Source organism: Gracilinanus agilis, chromosome 5 (genome assembly GCF_016433145.1).
Source record: "Gracilinanus agilis isolate LMUSP501 chromosome 5, AgileGrace, whole genome shotgun sequence".
Classification (NCBI taxonomy): domain Eukaryota; kingdom Metazoa; phylum Chordata; class Mammalia; order Didelphimorphia; family Didelphidae; genus Gracilinanus; species Gracilinanus agilis.
In genome coordinates this window covers 157,097,395-157,120,448 of record NC_058134.1, presented here as the reverse complement: position 1 = coordinate 157,120,448, position 23,054 = coordinate 157,097,395, and the positions used below count along the sequence as shown (strand labels likewise).

General features: G+C 36.4%; 1 protein-coding gene across 2 annotated transcripts in view; it reads left to right on the top strand.

Annotated features, from left to right (window-relative positions):
- MAGI2 (membrane associated guanylate kinase, WW and PDZ domain containing 2) overlaps positions 1–23,054 on the top strand; it is a 1,708,818-nt gene that overhangs the window by 1,288,118 nt on the left and 397,646 nt on the right. The window lies entirely within an intron of this gene.

The window sequence follows — 23,054 nt, the reverse complement described above, 5'->3', positions numbered from 1 at the left end:
CACGCTAACCTTCTTTATCCTCAATGTTTCCTTTTCTTTTTAGTCTATTCACACATGATTCTTCTGATCACGTTCTTCTGAACACCCTCTAGTCATTGCTTACTACTACTACTACTACCACCACTACTACTACTATTAGCCACATGATGTTTTAAGGTTTGAAAAGTTGCTTCATCCTCCCAACAACCCTGTGAAGAAGTTACTGCTGGTATTTTTGTTTCCATTTTACAGACTAAATTAAAACTCAGATTACAGGACTCGCCAATGATGGTGCTACTAGGCACTCTAAAAGGCAGAATCTGAACTCAGATCTCTCCTGAGATCCAATCCAGCTCCCTTTCTACTCTCACAGCCACAAAACCCACAGTATGACAGATAAGGTTTGAGCTGGGGAGTCTGAGGGATGATTTTTCTATTCCTGACCTCTATGTTTCTCATAATGTAGGTTTTTTTTACTTGCATTTTTATATTTTCAAATGCAAGAATTCATATTCATCTCTATGAAATTCCATTTGACTAGATTTGTCCCAGTGTTCTTGGCAAAGATACTGGAGGGATTTGCCATTTCCTTCTTCATTTTATTTTACAAATAAGGAACTGAGGCAATCAAAAGTGACTTGCCCAGGGTCACACACCTAGTAAATGTCTGAGGCCAGATTTAAACTCAGGGGGCCATGAATCTTCCTGATGCCAGGTTCTTCACTCTATCCACTGTACCACCTTCACCCCCTGCTGCTAATTACCCTTTAACACTAGCCAATTAACCAATTCAGAATCCATCTAACACTATAGTTAATTAGCAAGCATCTCTCCTATACTGAAAAGCAGATGCTTTACTAAAATCAAGGTTAATTATCTCTAAAGTAATGATGTCAAATTCACATAGAAAAGGGAACCCTAAACATTAGATAAGGACCTCTGGAAGCTGCATATTTAATTAGAAAACCACATATTAGCATCATTTATATTCTATTAGATTTTCGTTTATTATCTTAGATATTTCTTGATGTATCTAAATCTGTACTAGGCACTTCTGACCACAACATTCCCCTACACTAACAGTCTAATAAAGTTTTCAAAAAACAGAATGAACTTACTATGGCATGATCCAGTCCTAACAAAATTATGCTGGTTCTTGTCATCACCGCTTCATTTTCTAGTTGTTAACAAACCATTCTTTTTCATAAAACATTCCAGAGATTTTGCCAGGAACCAGAGTCAAGCTAATTGATCTATAATTTCTGGAATACATTCTCTTTCCTTTTTTTGAAAAGGGATAACTTTGTTCTTTTCTAGTCCTATGGTATCATGCCCTGTTTTCAAATCCAATGATGCTTTCCATTGATACCATGCTCATTTTGTTCATCAGATTTAGACGTAAAAGGAATCTTATAGTCCAAATCCTTCATTTTTTTTTCAAAAAGAAAACTGAAGCCCAGAGTAGGTAAGTAATACCTGAGGTCAGAGAAGGTAATAATTGGCAGGCCAAAATTTAAATGCTTCATATGATAAAAATGACAAAAAAAAGATGCTTTTTTCAGTGACAAAATATTTGAAAGCTGGAAGTAAAATAGTTGTGGTTCCTCTAAGTTCCACTTGCTTCCTAGTCAATCATAGTGTGTGTGTGTGTGTGTGTGTGTGTGTGTGTGTGTGTGTGTGTGTGCCACTTAACTATATACATTTAATGTTCAATTCATTCAATAAGCTCAATCCATTCGATGTTTCTGTATTAAATTCTCATCACAAAAACTATCCAACAAATGTTACTTCTATTCAATTCACTGCTTTTGATTGAAAGTGCCTGTAACTATTTTAGCTGAAATCCAAGGCATTTCTACTCTACAAAAAGAAAGAGAACAGATGTGAGACTTACACGATGTGATCTTTATTGCATTTGCTTGCCAAGTACACTGAATAAGAACTTTCCCCCTGGTATAAATCTGTTAATCGCTCTCTCATACCTAGTCAGCACTTTCCAATCTGGTTCCCAACAGGGAAATCCTCCCTTCTCTACATTTCTAAATTCTGGAGTACAAAATAGCCAAAGGGCAAAGGTCCTATTGCAACCAGGTTTTTGTAAATAATGCCTTTCTTTCTTTTGTTCATTAAGGTGTTCATACAGAAGCTCTTTTTATTTTTTTCTATAACGAAGAACTTGCTGCTGACAGGCTTCTTAAATATCATTTACTGAATTAGACCTTGGCTATGTCTACACATCTGAAATGAGGAAGACAGGAATTTATATAATTCAAAACCAGCATTACTCCCCATACCTAAAAGTTTAGTGCCTCGTGTTCTTGATCTATTACACAACCATGGGCTCATTTTTGACTTGATTACTAGATTGCCCCAATTTTTCATTTAATTGTATATGTGTATCTATGAGGGAGGTCCTCAGAAAAGTGACAAATCTTTTATTATATGATTAATGAGGTAAATTGCAAATGTGAGTAGAGTGATAAAAAGCTGAAACAGCCATGGTTTTCAAGGTATTGCTGGTGTAACGGGAGCAGGACAGGGGCAAGATGAGAGGTGTGGACCCAGGGCTTAAGCAGTTGAATTCATTTCAACAAATCTACTCTAGACTTTAGCTGCAAATTCAAAAAGTCATTCAATTCATTAAGTATTTACTGGATATCCACTGTATATGATGCATCCTGCTAAGTGCAAGGACTACAAAATATAATATGTATTTTGACCCTACAATCCATTAGAAAAAAAGTGATGTACATGCATGATTTTGATCTAGAATATGAGATAAGATCAAAGGAGAGGTCTAGACATCATACTGTTAGAAATTTGAGAGGGAGAAAGGAAAAGGGAAGATTTAAAATGGAGAAGGAAGGCTTAAAATAAGAGAATTTCAGCAGTCGGAGAGCTATAGAGAGGGCTCCTTCCAGGCATAGGAGATGGCCAGTTTGGATGCAGGGTGGTGGCAAAAGAAGAGCAGGAAAACAGTAATCATCTAGTTTGGCTGGAATGTTGTAAGTGAAGGTAAGGATCATGAGATAAGTCTAGAACTCTACATTAGAACCAAAATGTAAAAGGCCTTCAATGTCAGTGCAAGGATTTCATAGACATCCTTTAGAAAATAGATTTTTGAAGATTTTTTAACTTGGTGACACGACCAGACCTGTCAACTAAGAATTGTTTTTTGGCAGGCATGTGGAATATGGATCAGAAATTGTTCAATGGCTGTGATATACAAGTATCAATGAACTTTGTCAACTGATTATATTAATAACAACTATATAATGATAATAGCAGTAACAAGTGACATTTTTACTATACTTTAAAGTTTTCAAAACATTTCTGTACCTCATGATAACACCATTAAGACAAGTACTACCCGTATGACTCTTCCTATTTTATAGATGAAGAAAGTAAGACATGCTTAATGATGTAAAGCCTAGGCAAGTGGGAATATAGCAGTACATCAATAGAAAGAGGAAAAGTGTGAGCAGGGAAAAGTGGCAAATTGACTTTGGGATCTATTGATTTGAGGTAGGAGCAAAATATCCAGTTGGAACCTCAAACAGGCAACTGAAAATGTAGATCTAGAGCCAAAGAAAATAGATCGGGGTAGGTATAAAGGCTCAGAAGTCATCTATATAAGGGTGATGTTTGATGCAATGGGAGTCTCTAGGGGAGAGAAGGAAAAAAGAGAAGAGAAGAAAACTGAGATCAAAGACCTGGATGATGCCACTCTTGGGGATAGGAGGAAGATAAACCAGTAAAGCATACCGAGAAAGAGTGCTTAGACAGGCGGTAAGAGGACAAGGAAAGAGTAACCTCACAGAAGCCAAGGGAGGAGAGAGGAGCAAGGTGAAAAGGATTGTTAACAGTATCTAGGGCTGCCAAAAGTTCAAAGAGAATGACTACTGAGAAAAAGTCACTGGATTTGGCAATTAAGAGGCTATCAGTAATTTCTATTTGACAAACTGCAGCATTTGGCACTCCAGGAGAAAGGCTGGGTTAGAAGCCAGATTGCAATGGATTTGGAAGTAAGTGAGTAGTAAGGAAGTTTGGAAGTGAAAAGAAATGAAACGATAGCTTGCAGAAGAGATTTTATTAAGGGCAGGAGGTTTGGGTTTGTTTTTTTGTTTTGTTTTGTTTGTTGTTTGTTTGTTTAGCATAGGGGAGACTTAAGCAGGTACAGAGTTGGAGAGAAAGGAGCCAGCAAAGAGGGAGATAATAACAAAGTAAAAGTATTCTAGAAAAATAAGGTCCAAAAGAAATGTGAATAAAGTAAAAAAAATGGAGATTAGCCTTATCAACCAAAATCAGTCTTCTTTAGAAGGAAAATGAGTAACTTTCTGAATCTACTATTATCAATGGATTAATAACAGTTAATTCAATTCAGCCATCTTTTACTGAATACCTATTATGTACAATGTACTCTGTTATTCTCCAAAAAATGTATCACTTTATGGGCTTAATTTTTAGCCTATAATTCTACTGTTAGTCATTAATAGAAATTAGATAGATAGATAGATAGATAGATAGATAGATAGATAGATAGATAGATAGATACAGATATATAAAGTATAGTGAAGATTTGAGACAGGTATTCAAATACTTCAAACAAAAATAAATAGCTTTTTTTTCCCTTCCATATCTCTGTTGAGTATGTTTTGGTCTAAGGTTTCCATATAATTGTAGTGTCTCAATCTCTTTTGCAGGTATTTTACATGTATTTATTTTACATGTTCAAAGACATCATTGGAAAAACCAAATGGATAACTATTATTTGTATTCAATCAGCAAAACTGATATTTATTTTAATTGGCAGTTTCATTCTTTAAAGAACTCTCCTTAATTGGAGTCCAAGATGTATTGATCTGGATTTTCCATATTCCATTATTCTTATTGTATGTGTAACCAAGTACAGGAGGAAAAATTACACAAGAGACAACTACCATCTTGAACTTGAATAGTAGTTCAGTTTGTAGAAGCTTTAAGCATACATATGGAGGGCTTTTTCAGATGTTCATGCCTTGGGGTATTTTTGTAATAAATGAAGTCAGCTAACTCCTTAAAGTTAATTATAGAAACTAAGCTGGAAACTTAAAAGTTACAGTTGCCATGGTAACTTTCACTTAGTTACATTTAATGTTTGGTGCATATTCAAGTACACATGCAACTATAAAAAGAGTTCTTACTACTATTGCAAGGTTAGTATCAATGTGAAAGATGATGTTTTTTCTAGTTTTATACATTTAACATAATTATAATAATGCATTTGACCAAAAAAAAAAAGCAATTGGACCCATGATTATAGTCAGTCTGCTTCTAATTGATGATACTTTCATGAATTTCTGATCTCGCTGATACGTACATTCCCTTCCAACAATGCCAGTGCCAACCTATTCATGCCTGTCCATCCTGTGTGAATCTTATTGGAATCTTTTCACAAATTGCCCACCACCTAGCACCCTGAATGCTGGAGCTATTCCTCTAATTCTTCTGGCATTCCATGGGTAATAGCAATGTATACTGTCTGTCCTTCAAATTATTCCTCACGCTCACTATCTGACTGTTTTATCTTTTTTTCCATGTACCTTTCTCTCTAATGACATCCTTCACAAAGCTTCTCTTGCCCACTTCTTTCTTTGTAATGTATGGCAGGCTGTTCACATCTACCATAAGTCTTTCAAATATCTTTTGGGAGAACCTTTACCTAATTTTTTGGAGATTGTAGAATCTTATCAATCATGGTTAGGTGGCATCATTGCAAGAATATTCTTTTAAAAAATCATCAGCCACACTATCCATAAAGAATCTCTCTTCGATTTGGATCACCTCTAATGGGGAAGGGATGATGTGGCATTCTAGTTCAGTGAGTGATTATCTTTAAACAGACAAGTCCATAGACAAGGGAAAAGAAAGGAATGGGACCCTCTGCTGCCAGCAAGGATGTTTCAGTTATAAAGGAGTCTGGTGCCATAGGTAAATTTTTCTGTCAACTCTAACAAGAATATAGGAATGACTTGACTTTCCTTTTCTATAAATTCATTTTTGGAATAGAAGGTCTAACCAGGAAGGACCATAATTCTTTAAGATCAAAGCACTAGTCTTAGGGGAATAAAACAAAAAAAGTGCCTAAAATTCCAAAGAACTGAATTGATTTCACTATTCACATGTTTTCTTCCATGTTAATTTAACATGAAATGTGTAGTTTTTAATATAAAAACTCGGGAAACTTAGAATTTAATATTGGAAAGTGTTCTAAGCAAGCAGAGTAATCAGGCATAGTATTTTTTAGTGGTGCCACCAAGAGCAAAGCAGAAAATCCCTGCCTTTGTTCCCTTCTGTCAGTGGCAAGTGGGTACCTGGGAAGAAGAGAGCTAGGTTATCAACCTCAGTTCTATTGTCTCATAGAATACGATATCTGAAGGCATCTAATCCAACCCATAGCAGGACTTCAGGGTTGGTCAATCTGTGTAGTAGCTACCATATGATTTTCTCTTAGAATCCCAGCCATCATCATCATCATCATCATCACCATCATTTCTATATAGAGAACTGAAAAAGGGACAAGTCCTTTCTGTATGTAACTCTTGGACTGATAGGCAGCAGTGAAGAGTTTCATTTCAAAATAGTGGTATCTTGGTCTCTATCTCTCTTGCAAAGTGCTCTATTAAATGGCCACTAATTAACATCTTTTCTTATTCCATCTGTAAGAAGGGCAGTCAGGGCAGATTTCTAGTCTATGGAACAGCAGGAAGAATTCAGTCCATTTTTTTTCTAGCCTACATCAAAGTAATGGTGGTCCAGGACTTATCAAAGGATTAAGTTTTCATCTTGATGCGAACCAGAAATCTAACTGACACCACTCTTAAAAGGAGAAAACCATGAGTTCTTTTAAATGAAGAAAAGAAGAGGAAAAAAAACTGTAGAGTTAAACAGCTGTGACTTTTGTACAATTTTTTCCCCTATGCGAAATTATGTCTGCTGGCATAGATTTAGGTTTTAATGGCAGTTACACAATTTGCTTAACTAGCTAGGCCAGAAGACACAATTTCGTGGGACAGCTTTCATGCAAAGCTGTCTCCTCTGGCACTAGACAGGGAAGTAAACCATATAACTACAGTTAAAATTATAGTGGGTACTGGCAGATGTGATTTTCATGTAAAGATTTGGAGATTTTTTTTTCATGTGATACCACATCTGCTACTATAAAATGTTACTCATATACAGTTCTAGAAAGGAATGAAAAAATACTACACATTGGAATGTTAACATGAAATGTAAAAAACAAAAATAAAAAATAAAGCAGGCTTACTCTACACTCAATATGGTGAATGATCTCCAGTCATGATGTAGTGTGTCTGAAATCTGAGATATTTCCCAACTGTGTGAATTCAATATACCATCTACAAGCAGGAACACAATGTTTTCTTTTCCCTACGTCTCAAAAGCCCCTTCAAATAATTTCTGTAATCTTCCAAGAAAATGGTATCCCTTCATGAGATAAAGCAAACATTGTCAGCATAAACCAAAAATATTTCCAGTTTAAAACAGACAGACAGATCAGAATTGTCTTTTTGACCTTAACTGGCTTGATGCTATTTTCATTTCCCTGTTTCTCCTCTGAAGCTGATTTCTCTGTTCTTTTAATTTCTCCTTCAGCTTTCAATAAAGAGCTATGTTCAGAAGCTTATTAAAACAAAACCAAAAAATAAAAGCTCTGTCGTCCTTAATAGACTAAACGAATATTAATAATAGCTGAATAGTAATGCTTCAAGTCTTACAAGGCAATTTATATAAATTATCTCCTTTGATCCTCTGGACAATTCTGTGAGGTAAATAGTACAGGTATTATTATTTAATGTGATTTAATTACAATTATTAACAAATAAATCACTTAGTAGCTTTCTCATCTGAAATGAGCTCTCCAGCTTCAGTAAACAGAGATGTCAGTTTAAAGACAAAGGAATGTAGATTGAACTGCCTCTGGATTTCCTGCTCTCATGTTAACCATTGTGTTAGACTTTAAAAAAAAAATGGAAAGCTGAAAAAATGTTGTGGTGTCATTGAATCTTATTTCTTCTTTGGTTATAGCCAAGTATATATTCAACAAGAAGATCCTTTTTTTTTTTTTTTTTTTTTTTATTATTATTATTATTATTATTATTATTATTACTGGTATTTCCAAAATCCTCTAAATTAATGAAACAAAAACTGCCTTCCAAAGGAACTGAGACACAGTGATGATGGTGGAGAGGGAGAGGAGGGATACCTGGAGTATTATTCCCAGTAGCTGTAATCAAATGATTAGTGTCCCTAGAAGGTAGTGTATACAGTCGCTAGACATTTCATTCTTTATATCTGAATGTCAGGAACAAATCATTAAATAGTCTTGCCAGTTTTCCTTGTTAAAGACTAGCTTATTACAAAGAAAACAAAGGTAATTTCACTTTAGAACAACATAGAAAAGTAGTTGTTTGTTTTTTTTTAATGCTGTTCAAATCTAGCTCAAAACAGTTCTTAGCTATATGACCCTAGTCAAGTCACTTCATACTAATTGCATAGCCCTTACCTGCTCTTCTACCTTAAAACTGATACTCAGTATCAATTCTAAGACAAAAGGTAAGGGTTTAAAAAAAAATCACTGCTGTAGACAGTCACAGTTTATGGACTATTACTTTCAATCTTGTAGGTTTTTGATATTGAGATGATTTATGGTCATTGTTTCATTATCTAATTCCCTGAGCCTAAACTGGTTGTTATATTATCTTTCTTGCCACTCACATCAACCTTTTCCTTCCTCTATCTATTGTCTTTTTCTCAATGGGATAAAGAGAAAAAAACCAAACTTGTCCACATCTTCCATGACTGCCCTTCAGTCAGAGGCTTTTTCTACTTTTTACTCCTTAAATCTAAAGTTTCTCCCATTCCTTCAAAAAATTCTGTTTTACCCACTGCTGAAGAAATTTGACTTCAATCTCTAGCCCCTTAAATGGAGCCCAAACTTACATTGAAATAGATTCTTAAACAACAAATTCAAAAGAGAGACAGAGAGACAGTGAAAGTGAATTGATGGGGGGGGGGGAGGAGGGGTTTGGTATGCAGAAATTGTATTTGGTTTCATCCCCCCAAAATTCATATTTACAAATTGGCAGGTAGATTTGATTTTATAAAGAATATAAACCTACCAAACTATTTTCATGTTTACTAATCAATGGCTTCCTTTAGTTCTATTAGACAGTGGACAGAAAACAAGTAATGTGAAGCTTAGAAAGATTTATTAGGTTAAAATTAATTTATCCATAAGAACAAAAAAAGAAAGAAACAAAATGTGTTCATGAAGAGAGATGAAAGCAAGAGTAGATTATTCATTGTTTTAAGCACTTTTACAAATCTAATGTAATTTAGTTATCAATTAAGAGTTTATAAAACAAATGATCCACACCAATACAAAAAAAGAGCTGCATTGCTGGTACTGTCTACTTTTTTGTATTGTTTCAGAGTCTATTATGAACATTCTCATGTGAAAATTCTCATTTATCCAGGATTTTTAAAAGATAATGTTTCATATGTGTATCTGTATTTTAATACCCTTAAATTTAAGATTAGCATTCCTCATTTTTATACTAGTAATCAGTCTAAAATAAAATTATACTAACTTCTTATCTACAAAATCAACCATTGGATTCGATGTTTAAGGATCCTTTAGTTCTGCTGCCCTGTGATTATTTGAACATAAAATATTTCTTCTTTACAGTTTTTAACATTTTTTCTGTGTACTAGTCTACATTTTTAATCTCTTTATTGTTATACATACAGAATTTAAGAACTATTAATCTTTACATTATACCTTGATTGATTATAGTGTACCATATGCCATTATTCTTTCCATTTTAAAAATTCATTTCAAAAATCCTATCATAAGGCAAATATGGAAATAAGGCAACCTGAAAGAATGGGCTGTCCTATACTAGGATGAACAGAGGTCTACAGACATCAAACTGAGGCTCCGATTATCATTAAATATATAAAAGGACTGGCTAATAAAGATTGCTAGAGTCACAGTAAGGAGCTATATTTTAATCCACTGTCTAAACTGAATAAGTTTGAGTAGAAAATTGCTTTCCATTTTTCATTATTAGAAAGTGACAGTGTTACACCCTCCTTTATTACGAGTGTTTAACAGATGACTTCATTTTTAACTAGATGAAATCATATTACAATAAAATCACTTAATTGTGTAATAAAGATAGATAAATCTTTGGGAAAAAAAATGTTTGGTTATCAACCTTAAGGCCTTCGAATCCCTTCCAGCATGAATGGATGGACTTTAAAACTATCAAGAAATCACACCCTGTTCTCTCTTTGAGAAAGCTAGTATATCCAACAGAAATCAAAAGAAAGGATATTTGCTCAGATAAACCAGCAAGATTGTTTCAGATTTAATTTAGTTTCTAAGAATATCTTGTCATTCGATGTCTGGTTTCTGAAGGCTCCATTAAGCACTAACTATTTGCCACTTTCAGCTTGATAGAAGGTTCTAGTTTGATTTTCCTAGTGACAGGAACATTAATACACACATAGACTAGAGAAGTTTTTTTTTTCTTTTTCCACCCTCTTTTTTTCTATGGTTTTGAGCTTCCTTAATGTGGTTATGTTTTTAGATTAATGAACTGATTTTTAAAAAGAATAGTCTTTTAAAAACCAATTACAATACCTTGTAACTTAGTTGAGTCTGTCATCAAATGTAAAATTTTATCTTTTAAGAGTTACCACTAACTCATTTATTCACCCTAGAAAATAAGTGTAACTCCCGGACCATTATAGTAATAGCTGCCAACTTGACTGCTCTAATATCTGTGTAAACCAACAGTAGATAAACATTGAAATTAGACAGGCTAGTCATCACAAGCCTATGAGCTACAAGGAGTACTTTCCTTTGCACTTATTCCTCTCATCTACCCATTCTCATTCTCTTTAAAGAGTCCCTCTTCTTTGTTAATGTTAAAATATGATGTCTGAGGGCATAGTTAGTAAAGGGATTGTTAGCCTGAGGCCCCAGGGGTTCAGAGGCTGAACTGTAGGGCTGGACTTGTCAGGGAGGAAGATGGAAGACATAGCTGGTACCCCGTCTTTAATCTTGTCAGTGATTGCCAATATCAGAATGAGAATTAGAAGGTTCGTGGACTCCTGGTTTCTCTCTGCTATACTACCTGCTCCTTTAATGCACAAAGTTTTAAAGAAAACTACTTGCTAGGGTCACCCAAGGGGTAAATTCTGCTACTTTCTTCTGCTTTTCAGCTAAATTTTCTTTTCAATTCCCCTATCCTGTCTCAATCTATTCTTACCCTGTCTTCTTGATAATCAACCTTCTCATCTTCTGAAAAGTAAAGACTTGGAGCCATACCAAGTTATAGTGATACTTCTCAGTTTTGTAGGAAGCTTAGGAAAGTATTCTTTACCGAGGATCTAGCCTTAGTCTTTTTCCCTTCCGGGTTCCTTCAAATATTTAAGGATTTTTTGTTTCATACTTGCTCCAGACTCTATCCGGGATCTCTATGAAATCAGAAATGCTTCCTGTGCCTTGGGTTTTGCCTTGCCTTTAGCAGTCACATTGGATACACTCAGTAGTCCAGTGGGTCTTTTTTGGTCTCTTTCTCTGAAGTTAAGATTAGATTTCTGGTCCTATGTTAAATGGTAGCTACTTTCACAATTCTATCCTCTCTCCTATTTTCCTCATCACGCAAATTTCCATATTACTATTCTGTCATTAACTTTCTTTTCCTGTGAAATTTCCCATTCTTTTTCTACTGAATATTATTTCTATGTTATTCCCAGAATCCTGTATCGCCTTGGTAATCTTCCCGCTCTGCCTAGACTGTAAGGACTTCCAAGGACTGACACCCAACAAAGAAGGGGCTGGTGGGAAAAGACCATAAGGGAAGCTATCAAATCAGCTTATCTCGAGGGCTGCCAAGCAGGCAATCAGACAGATTGATTTTGCCTTCCTATCAATTATATTGCCAAGGATAGATGTCACAAAAACAATTTGAAAAGCTCCTTTAGTTACATAGTAGAGAATCTGAATTCAGTGTCTTAACTTTTAATGTTCACTTCAAAAGAACTAGACAAATACAGTTCATTTCTGTTACAAAGTCATGTGGGTTAAGCATTGTAAATATATTTTTAGAATACATCCTATGACCATCAATAATTAAATAAGCCTCAATGAAATGAACTCACAAGTCAAGAAGACCTGGGTTCAAATTCTTCCTCAGACATTCGGCTGAGTAACCCCAGGCAAGTTACTTAACATCCCTGTGCCTCAGTTGCACTCAATGAATCCTAAGGTTCCTTCCAGCCCTGAATATTTCATCCTATGTTATATTTACATCAGTGCTGCTATACTTACAAATAATATGTATGTATATATATAATATATATATACAGGCATGCAACTCTAAACATGCACATGTATGATAAGAATATAAATCCATATGGAATTGATTAGAATCTAATGGGATTAAATATTTTATGTCATTTCCTATTATAGCTGACATTTCCATAGTATCCTCTAAAGTTATATTGCAAATATAATCTCATATTATTCTCACAAAATTCTAATAATAGGTACTGTTATTACCTCCATTTTAAAGATGTGGAAATCAAGGCAGCCAGAAGTTATGCAGTTTGCCCATAGTTACACAGCTCGGAAGTATCTGAGGCTAGATTTGAGTTTAGGTCTTCCAAACATGACTGAGATATTTCCTTATGGGAATGATAAGGTATATATACTCAGATAGTGTTGTTTCAATCATGTCCAACTTTTCATGAACCAATCTAGAGTTTTCTTGGCAAAGATTCTGAAGTGGTTTACCATTTCCTTCTCCAGCTCATTTTATAAATGAGGAAACTGAGGCAGACAGGGTTAAGGGCATTGCCCAAGGTCACAGAGCTCGTAAGCATCTGAGGCCAAATTTGAACTCCAGGCCTAGTGCTCTATCCATTGTGCCATTTAGCTGCCCCCACATATTAAAACATGTATACAATTATAAGTACAAATCGTTCTACCAAATAGGTACTATTCTACCAAATAGTAAAAGTTCTATTTCTCCAGGTTATTTTAAGGTACATGGGGTTAGTCCTACCCCTAGATACTAATCAATGAACTATCATTTAATTACTATTATAAGCCAGACAGGTACTAAATGCTGGGGAAGAAAGAAAGAAAGAGAGAGAGACAGAGAGAAAAGAAAGGAAAAAGGAAAGGAAAGGAAAGGAAAGGAAAGGAAAGGAAAGGAAAGGAAAAGAAAAAAAAGAAACAATCTTTACTCTCAAGTACATCAACATTATAAAAGGCTTCCTACTTGGCTTTCCTAGACAATGAAAACTGTAATTGATGAATTAAAGGTATATATTGATTAAGAGATCTCTAGGGGTTAGAAAAAATAAACAAAAATTTCATCCTGGATAACGGGACTAGTTGAGGAAGTAGAGGAGCCATTAAGCTACAAAAGAGACATTCACTTCTCTTTATTATCATTCTATTTTTTCTACAGAGAGAACAACTTTCACATTTGCTTAATGTGGGAGATGAGGCAGAAAGACATCCTAGGTTCATAAATGCTTTCACTAATGAGTTTAGTATGCATGTATTAAATACCTCCTATAAGGAAGGCACTACATTAGGTATTAAGAACATGAAGATCAATATGGCACAGTCTTCCCTCTCAAAGAATTAATGTTCTAAGGGTCCTGGGCAGTGTTGTAAAAATGTGAGCAGATGAAAGTGAATGAGAGAATCTGACAAGGAGCAATGGAGAATTTGATGACAGAGAGGTCATTTTTGTTGGCTCTGAGAGTGGTGTGGTAAAGCATCAGAGACAATGTGGCATGACTTTGGCATTGAAGTGAGAGAGATTTTTATAGCTATGAACAAAAAGAATTCCATTCTAGCTTGGAAGATGGTCTGATTATAGTTCCAGAAATGAGAGAAGGTAGAAAAAGAATAAGAATTAAAAAGTTATTCATTTTGCCAGATTGATAGATTGCATGAAGGAACATAGTATTAGATAAAGCTAGAAAAATAGATCATGGAAGTGCTTGAATGCCGAGATTTGGAATTTATCTTTTATTTTTTTTCAAAATGGCATGAAATTTTCTGAGTCAAGGAGTGACCTGACCTGGACCACAGAGATATAGCAGTGAAATTACTCCAACCGTGGTGTGAATAATTGATTAGAGATATACTAGACTGGTGGCAGGGAGAATGAGAAGAAAGCTTCTATAATAGCCTATGCAAGGAGAGATGAGGGCCCCCAGGGAGCAAGAGCCATTGTAGAGGAAATTGAATGGAGAACATGGACACCAGAAATGTTTTTGAGGTATTGACAGGACTTAGAAACTAATCAAAGATATTGAGCCAGGGAGAGGAAAGAGTTAAAGATGACGATGAGATTAGGAGTTTATCAGCCTAGGAGGAAGATGGTACTATCCATAGAGATAGAGAATTTAGGAGAGGTAATTTGGGGAGGAATATAAGCTCATAAAATATATCCAACTCTAGAATTTTAGAGCTACCATAGCCTGGGCCACTGAGGAACAATTGCATCAAGGAAAAAACTAAAGTACACATTCAGAGGCTTTGCAAAATTCTGTCAGCAGATTTTGGGGAAATACCAGTGGAATAGTAATCATCACTATTTCCTGATCCAGTCCCCAGTCACCTGAATCAGCATCCCAAAGGAATCTGCCATGGTAGCAGAGGGCACTGGGGAGAAGCAGGTAGAGCCCAGTGGAAATCTTTTGCTATTCCAGCAACATCTTTCTACTTTCCTTTGTGCCTTTCCCTACCCCACTCCTCTAATATATATTCCCTTTTGCTTCTGTCAGACCATGAGATATTGAGTTGATAACTGCAGGGGGAAAAAACAAAACTTTATATAATGGAAGAGTTGGAGACTGGAGAGAGGGAAACTTCTTAATTCTGGAATTAAACTATTTTGTTGAAAAAATCATGAGTAAAATAACTGAAGCTCTTTCAAAGCTTTTATTTTTAAATGAAGTATTTTTTAGATATCAAAGTAAATCAAATGCCCAAAGCACTTTAGGCATTCTATTTGGCCTTATTAGGCTTCATCAACATTTTTTCTTGCTTTCTTTCTTCATTGACTAGGAGGTAGAGACGATTTGCTTTGGCTGTTGTTCCACTCCCACCTTCACTCCCCTCCCACTCCCATCCCCAACACAGATTGACTTGTGAGAAGCTGTCAGATAAATAACCAGCCTCAGAAATGGGAGATATAGGTTCAAGTCCTGCCACTGACTCTTACTGTTGGAGTGACCTTGAACAAATCTATTAACTCTTAGTGGCTTGAGGCAACCCTCTAGAAGTTTCAGAAGAGTGGCTCATCTGCACTCCTTGGCAATTCCTTATATCCACGAAATGACTGGTCTGGGACAAAACCCAAACTTGACACACAATAGTATGTCATTCAGAAGCTCGCTGCCCTGAGAGCCCAGAATTATTGAGCTCTGCATGTATGCCAATGTCCTGTGGTCAGAATCAGGATTTCACATTGCAAAAGAGCCACAAGAAGACTGATCCTTTAGGTTGGAAGGATGTGCTGACTGCACACCCAAGGTCTGCATCTTTTTCTTCCAAGAACAGGCAGATATTTCCCCCGGTGGGCTCAGTTTCACCCCTGAACTCCACGCCTGCCTGCGTGAGCAACTAAGAGATCTCTATTCAAGGCTCTAGTTTATTCTTCCCATCCCCTTACCTTTATCTCTAGGTACTATTTGTAGATTTTTCTCTGAATCACCTGGTAATCCTAAAAGATTCCATAGATCTTTTACCTCAATAGATAAGAATAATATAATAAAACAACCTGGAAAATATAATAATAATAATAATAATAATAATACCTTGCCCTTTAATGATCAAATAGATTAATGGCTGTGAAGGTACTTTGTAAAGTAAGTATACAGTGAATGGAATACTGGATTAAGTGACTAATCTTGCAGACAGAAAGACATGATTTCATCGTGTCTGACCTCTGACATATACTGGAATCCTAGAAAGATATTTATCTTCTCATGGCCCCCACTCTGGCAGCTATCTGAGAATATCAATGAGAAAATAGGTACTAATATTTTGGTAGAGGGAATTTCATCCCTGGAAGCTCCTGACAGCCAATGAAATCACAAATTGAGTTTTTAAAAATATAAATTTTATATAAAATATAAGGCAGGGACAGGGTCGTAACCATTCGCTGTTTCTTGCCTAAGCCTTAGACCAGTGCTATTTAAATGATGGAAATAATAATAACTTGAATTTATAAAGTACTTTGAGGTTGGCAAAGCATTTTTTAAATATTATCTCATTGAATACTTACCACAATGCTGGGAAGGAGGTGATATTATTATCCCTATTTCACAGAAAAAGAAACTGTCAGCGGTTAAGTGACTCGCCCAGGACCATCCAGTGAATGAGGTTCTAAAGCTCTGTTTGAGCCCAGTGCAGGTCTCTAGCCACTGTACCAACTGGTTACACAAGGAGGTGCCTAGACTTGGGTCATAGATAGGATTTAGGCATAGAAAGGACCTTAGTCATTCTCTCTCCTTTGGCAGGTAAGGAAAGCAAGGCTGAGAAATTAAGTGACTTGTTCCATGCCATACAAAACCAGATACTGCATTAGATTCAGAGTTTTTTCCACTGTACAAGCCTGCCTCTTACTAAAAGCCAAATTGAGCTGCATTTCACTGAAATTGTTCTGCATATTCATAAGTCCCCTGAACCCTTTGCCTAAGGCCTGCATCTGGGGTCTCACTCCATCAATGTGACTTAATATATTTAAGAATAGACTTGTCTTGACAGCCCAGAAAATATACCACTAGAAAGCCCCACACGCTAAGCCTCCCACACATAGCCACGTCTGGATATTTTTCCTGAGCCGACTATCAAAATAAGTCAGGATATTGTGGCCAGATAGCATTCCCACAAGGACATAATTCATGACTCTTCATAAAACTCAGTATCACTCTTAATACACACCAGAGAGCAATGGGGAAGATGATACAGAATTTCCTCTCCTCTCAGATAAAATTGAGAAGATTCTTATATAGAAGAGGCTCTTGGTTAATAAGGAATTACAGAATCATAGGTTTAGAGTTGAAGGGAATTCATTGGGTCCAGCACCTTCATTAGACTGATTAGGGAAGAGAGAGGCCTAGAAAGGTTTAAGTGACAAGGAGAGAAGGAGAGTGAGTTACAGGGCTAGGATTTGAATGGAGGTCTTCTGGCTCCAATCCCAGCATCCTTTCCTCTTCTTCGCCTTGCCTTATAAATCCTGATCTCAGCTAACCATCTTCAGCCATTTCATTTTCATCTTGACCCCTTGCTTCACATACAAGGAACTAGAAATTTAAAATCCACTCCCTCCAGATCCCTTGCTTGACTCTATTGCCAAGTAGAGATTCCTTGCTTTTGTCAGAAAATTACTATCGATTCCACGAAAAAAGGTTCCTCTTAACCTGTTTTGAGTCACAGACCCTTTTGTTACTCTGGTGAAACCTGTGGATGCCTTCTCAGAAAAATGATTTTTAGTGCCTAATACAAAATATATAGCATTATTAGGAAGTCAGTTATTTTGAAATACAGTTACCAAAATACTTTAAAAATCAAAGTAAAACTGCTTGACCATGATGTCAGTGGCAGTTTGTGTGGAGGGAAATTGATGAGTGAATTTCTTTGGCATTCATGTATAATGACTATATAATGTAATAGATAGAAAGAAGAAAAGGAAGAGGAATGGCAATATTTATATCATACTTTAAGGTTTGCAAAACCCTTTACAAATGTCATTTTATTTGTTCCTCACAACCACCCTGAGAGGTAGGTGCTATTATTATTCTGATTTTCTAGATGAGGAACTGAGGGATCAGAGGTTAAATGACTTACTCAAGCTCACAGACCTATAAGTGTTTAAAGCTAGACTTGAACTTGTGATATCCTGTCTCCTGGTTCAACATCCTTTCTACTGCTCCAAACTAACATAGACCTTAAAAGTTTGGAAAGCACTTTACTTACATTTTCTCATTTGATCCTCTTAGCAATACTGTGAACTAAATGCTATTATTATCCCAATTAAACCAAAAAAAGGAAACTGAATTAAAAAAAAAAAAAGAGGTTAAATTCCTTCTAGGAGTTATACAGCTATTAAGTTTTAAAGATAGAATTCAAACCCAGCTCCTCCTGGTTCCAAGTCTAGCCCTCTGTCTAATATATCATACTCTCTCTTTCTGTAACAGGGGAGAAATCTTTTTACTATTTCTGCATCAGAACCAGACTGACAACAGTCATATGTGGTGATAGACAAATTCAACTTTCTCCTTCTTAAGGCAAATTTCAGCAAAAAGTAATCTCCCAACCATTTTATTTTATTTTATTTTTTAGAAAAATTTTTCATCATTACATGATTCGTATTCTTACTTTCCCCTTCACCTCTCCAAACCCCCCCACCACCCATAGCCGATGCGCATTTCCACTGGTTTTAACATGTGTCATCCATCAAGACCTATTTCCATATTATTGATAATTGCACTGGGGTGGTTGTTTAGAGTCTGCATCCCCAATCATGTCTGCATCAACCCAAGTGTTCAAGCAGTTGCTTTTCTTCTGTGTTTCCTCTCTTGTAGTTCTTCCTCTGAATGTGGGTAGTGTTCTTTTCCATAAATCCCTCAGAATTGTCCTGGGTCATTGTATTGCTGCTAGTACAGAAATCCATTACATTCGATTTTACCACAGTGTATCAGTCTCTGTGCCTCCCAAATATTTTAGCACAGAAGGTTTCCCATCACTACAAAGATAAATTATTTCTTATTCTGGATGGCCCTTCTCAGAATAATAATTTTCAGTGCCTAAAAAGAAATATGTAAGAGTACTAAAAAAATAAAAGAAACCAGTTAGAGGGAAACAGAGTTTCCCAAATCTTTTAATAATCAAGTTCCTGCTACTGAATTTGAACTCATGTCTAGTTTTTCCTTTTAAGGGGACGGTAGGCTCCCCCACAGCTGACTGAATGGAAGGAAAAGTGGGAAAAAGGAGAGAATGGCTACTCATCTTTGTATGTGTCCCTTGCAGTTCCCACAAGGACATCTCCCTGTATCTGTTTGTCTCTCTGGTCTGTCGTGCTCAGCCAGTGGAGGATGAAATAGGGCTCCACAGTGTATGGCCATTTTGTACGGCTCTTGGAACCTCATACTGTATGCCATAAAGATTCACCAACACAGTGTATGTGACAAGACTGCACAGAGTCATCGAGTGAGGACTCCTGCTAGAAATTCTATAGTTGCTTCCTAGACTCTGTTACTCCATGGAAGCTGGGCGTGATAGATAGTAATTATAGGACAAAGGATAGGCAATAGGGATGACGATGGTGTTCTGTCCTTACATCCTTTATTCCCATCTCCAGCCCACAGTATCATCGCTAAACTGAATTAAGCTATTCATGTTGGAAGCATGAGGAAGACAAGGCTTCCCTATTCATGGACAATCACTTTTCTTTGTGATGGCCCATTGAGAGCTTGGGAGCATTTTAAAGATTTTAAATGAATGACTTCATTTGTCCGATGTAAATGGTTCCTGGCAATTAGCTTAGGGTACTAAACTAACATTTAACGTGCACTCTTTGGGAGCACAAGAACGCCAGATTTCTGGATAACTCATTGGTATTTTCATTCTCAAAAAAAACTCAAGAAAGTGGCTTTAATGCAGAATGCAATCGTTTCATTGACTCCAAAAATAAAGCTACGTGATATCCATAGGCAGATGGTGGAAATTCTTTTCTGGGGAAATAATTATTTGAGGTTGTATGCACCTCAGCCATGACACACTTTCCTATAAATAAATGTTTCTGTGGAGGTCCCTGAAAATGTGTGTCCTAAAACATAAATGTATGCGTGAGAGATAATGCTCCTCATTTCAGTGGGACCCATTCGAAGAGGAGAAGAGAACATTTTTACATTTTGCTATATTTCAAAGCTATTGAATTAAACATTTTCTTAGTCCACTAACCAAAATAAGTAAAGACCACAAATACAATGTCTGCCCTCCTCCAGCTCTCCCTCTCTTGAAACCCCAAACAGAAGAAACCTGGCATAGTTCAGCATTGCAGGCATTTTGTGGTCTTTGAGTGAAATGAAAGAGTGAAGATACATAGGAATAGAGTGGCAATGCTTCCCCTCTACCATGGGTTACACAATTACCATCACAGCAGGGATTAAATACAGTGGTACAAACAATTAAACTATAGAGAATATGACGGTAAATTCAAAGACTAGTCTCAAAGTTGGAAAGATCTGAGTTCAAGTCCTATCTCAAACACTGAATTGTGACCTTGGACAAGTCACTTAAAATCTTGGTGTTCTCAAATAACTCTCTTAAACTCTAAGTTTTTACATGGATTAGTAGAGAGATTTTCCTCATCTAGGAATACCCTATGATAATTAAATCACAGTTCCAATCCCCTATCTCTTACTATTTAAGGGGATACTCTAAGATAGTTCAAATATTATTACTCCCATTTTACAGATAAAATAATTGAGGCTTAGAGAAGTGAAATGATTTGCCTGTAAGCCCATTAATTGTCAGAGGCTAGGATTTGAATCCAGGTCCCATGACTCAAAATCTATACCAGTAGAATTCCCTTTATCTTTTTTTTTTTTAATACAAGTTGTAGTCAACACACACTTATCTAACACACCAGAAATTTACTTCAGTATTTTTCACTGTGGAGAAAAATTATACAGTAAGCAAATTTGTCCTGGACTAATTCATAATAAGGCAATTATACTTTTTCTTTCTTTAAAATTTTATTTAATTGATTAATTAAGAAAATTTTTCCATGGCTACATGATTCATATTCTTTCTCTCCCCTCCTCCCACCATCTCCCATAGCCAATGCACAATTCCACTGGGTTTTATATGTTACACTTTTATTTCTAAGGGAGGTACCACTTCATTAATCCTAGAATAGCAAGATTCAACTTACTTAAAAAACGTGCGGAAATGTGAGTCTTTGTATAGTTGCTTTCATCAAAGGCAAATCTGTGACCCACCCATCATCTTTCTGAGAACAACTGGAGTTTCACCACAAAACCCCACCCAAAAAAGGCCCAAATAATTGTTTGGATTATTCAAATACCAAATGGCAAGGTGTATCTTCTTATACCTCATCACATCCCTTATACATAATTTTGTGAATGACAAAATTTCAATTATAATTTTTTAATTACATTCCATGGAGTAAACTATTTTTATCAATTCCCAATTTTTATACCTCATAATGGTTTTATTAAATCAGCATTTTGCATTTTGGTGTTTATTTTAATAAGGAAAGTGACTGAACCGGTTTATTTTGTTTTTAACAAATCAAATTCTTTGGGTCCATCTGCATTTCCTTAAAAGTCAGAACACCAAATAGAACAGTCTTTTGGTGGATAGAATCCATGAAGTAATTTAAGCTACAAACCTGAGTCTTTTCAAAAATTATGAATCCTACTATCCTCTTCTGCTCTTGTTGTTTTGTAGCCTTATTCTTCTAGTGGCTATGTCACCTGACTCTTTTGATGAGAAAAGCATTAGATGGTGATACTCAGCATTGTATGAATTATCTTGTAGCAGCTTTTCTTCACTATCAGTTGCCAGGGTCTCTTCTGCTTTTAAAAAGCAGTAGATTGCTTAGAGTGCCTTTGTGTGTCCCCTTTACTTTACTCCTTTACAAATGTTGACTTCTTGATTTGTAGTTTTAGCCAAAGAAGAAGAGATAGACAAGAGGGAAAAAGAGAGGGAAAAGAGAAGAAAAGAGAAAGAAGAGAAATGGAGAAGGGGAAAAGAGAGAGAAAGAGAATAAAAGATAGAGGAAGAGAGAGAGTGAAAGTGAAGAAGAGATAGACAAGAGGGAGAAGAGAGAGAGAAGAGAGATGGAGAAGGGGAAAAGAGAGAGAAAAAAGAGAGGAAAAGAAAAAGGAGAAGTGAAGACACAAAAGGGAGAAAGAGAAAGAGGCAAAAGAGAGGGAGAAGAGAGAAAGAAGAGAGATGGAGAAGAGGAAAAGAGAGAAAATAAAAGATAGAGGAAAAAAGGGAGGGGAAGTGAAGAAGAGACAAGACAGAGAAAGAGAAACAGGCAAGGGAGAGGGAGAAAAGAGAGCAGGAAGAGAGATGGAGAAGGGGAAAAGGAGAAAGATGGAGAGAGAATAAAAGAGAAGAAGAGAGAGTGAAAGTGAAGAAGAGACAGACAAGAGGGATAAAGAGAAAGAGGTAAGAGAGAGGGAGAAAAGAGAGACAGAAACAGAGACAGAGAGACAGAGAATAATTGTCTATCTCCTATGATGAAATCCAACCCTTAAGTCTCAGCTGTTTTCTGTGCAATATGTTGACTATCTGGACAGAAGGGGCTTCACTTTAGGCCTATAAAACCTTCCTCAGAAGCCATAGAATCTCTGAGTCCCAGAAAGAGTACTCTCTCCTCTTGTCGGCTATTTAGTCCTCGCTGAGAGCACTTAGTGGAATCTTGTTTATCCAGGGTCTCTGCAAAGCACACATGAAACCCTTTTCTTCAAAGCAAACCAATTAGGGTTCTTTGCTAGCTACCCTTTATCTTTGGGATGTATTTAAGGCAAGTTATAAGATAAAAGTGGATAGAGGACTGATGTCCCAGTGAGGAAGGAAGACCTGGGTTCAAGTCCTAAGTAACCCCAGTCAAGTCACTTAACCTCTCCATGATCTCAGTGGCCTTCTAAGACTTTAAAGTAGAGGGTGGAGGGAATTTCCTTCCCTGGGAGATGCTATTAGCAATCCAGCCTCAGGTGTAGATCAGAGAGCCAGTGTCTCTCTTCCGCAGTCACTCACTGGATTCGAATCCTGCCTAACGGGGGGATAACCATGTGTATCCAGGCCACCGACGTAACAGCAACACGCAGAAGCCCCCCCCCACCTACCCAGATGCCGTGCATCTCGCATGCAGTGTTCCCCGGGGGAGAGTCCTTCGTGGCCCCCCGACATGCAGATACATAGGGGCCAT